The 1,262-nt window shown below is 37.2% G+C and overlaps 1 non-coding gene across 1 annotated transcript; it reads left to right on the top strand.

Moving 5' to 3' along the window:
- The first annotated feature begins 853 nt into the window (after positions 1-853).
- On the top strand, positions 854-926 carry TRNAV-AAC (transfer RNA valine (anticodon AAC)). Its single transcript has one exon. It is a non-coding gene; the product is annotated as a tRNA-Val (tRNA).
- The last annotated feature ends 336 nt before the right edge of the window (positions 927-1,262 follow it).

Below are 1,262 nucleotides of genomic sequence, written 5' to 3'. Positions count from 1 at the left end.
ACACTGAAGTAGCTACCTCGTAACTCAGCGATATAATAATAATCGTTATTTCTACAAGTACAAGCTACAATTATTATAATCCAAGCTGACATCACTGATGTACTATATAAAAAGCTCCTGGTTAAGCATTTCGGGCAACTTAGGTTAATCTTTCTCCCCAGGATACGACCCATAACAGTCGTCTGGCACCCAGGTACCAACTTACTGCTGAGTGTGAACAAGTACAGCACTTGTAAGGAAACTTCTCCAATGTCTTACTCGTGCCGGGATCGACGACGGACCTCAGTGTGTGAGCTGAGGACGCTATAGACTAAGTCACGATCGTTCATCTTACATTCAACAGAACCTGAGTTAAATCTGGTAAAAGCTGGACGAATAGAAATCTCCTAATATCTACTGCCTCCAATAACCTAGCAGAAATTAAGGACCTATGTGTCATTTGACTGCTTTGTTGTATGCTGAGGAAGGACCTAAGGAACTTAACTCTGTGGGGTATTTATGGGTCATTTATTCCTTTACAGTCGATAATCTAAACAGTCTTCTACTGTTGCTCGTGTCTCAGCAGTTTGGGAGGAAGATCATGTCGATTATTTTATATGTTTGCTGTCCGTTTTATGTTTTCATTCTTTTCAATAATTTTCTTGACTTTCTTGTTACAAGTTGATAGAAAGTGACATATAAAAATACGAATTTATAATATTTTTAACTAAGACACCTGGATAGAAACTGATATAAGTACATGATTGTCTTAAATGTTTAATATTTACAACATCTACTTTCTGAGAAAAGTAACAGACCGTTTACTACCTTGACACTGGACAGTTACACCGTGTATATACCATTAATACACTCAGCTCTCGTAGTGTAGTGGATATCACGTCTGCTTAACACGCAGAAGGTCCCAGGTTCGAGCCCTGGCGAGAGCAGTAACCAGCAGCTGTTTTACACTTCCAGCACGATGTTTATAATGATTTTTTCAGTATTTTTCTACTTTACTTTAACTGAAGACTGGTGAGTGTTTTCCCCATCATAAGTATTTATTTCACTGAAGAAGATTCAGGGTATATACATCGAAGGATATATATTCTTCAGGGTAAATTGTGAGTTTATATTAATCCCAGTTTAATGTATTAAAGTATTCTTGATCGTATATGTAAATTTTGGCATTAATGACCCACGTGAGGTCAATACATACAACACAATAAATTAAAAGTGTTGTTGCAGCCTCACGACCCGAGAAAGTTATTACTCTTATTCCATTA

This window comes from Cherax quadricarinatus, chromosome 18, assembly GCF_038502225.1.
Source record: "Cherax quadricarinatus isolate ZL_2023a chromosome 18, ASM3850222v1, whole genome shotgun sequence".
NCBI lineage: Eukaryota > Metazoa > Arthropoda > Malacostraca > Decapoda > Parastacidae > Cherax > Cherax quadricarinatus.
The sequence above is the reverse complement of the archived record's forward strand: the minus strand, read 5'-3'. Positions and strand labels throughout refer to the sequence as shown.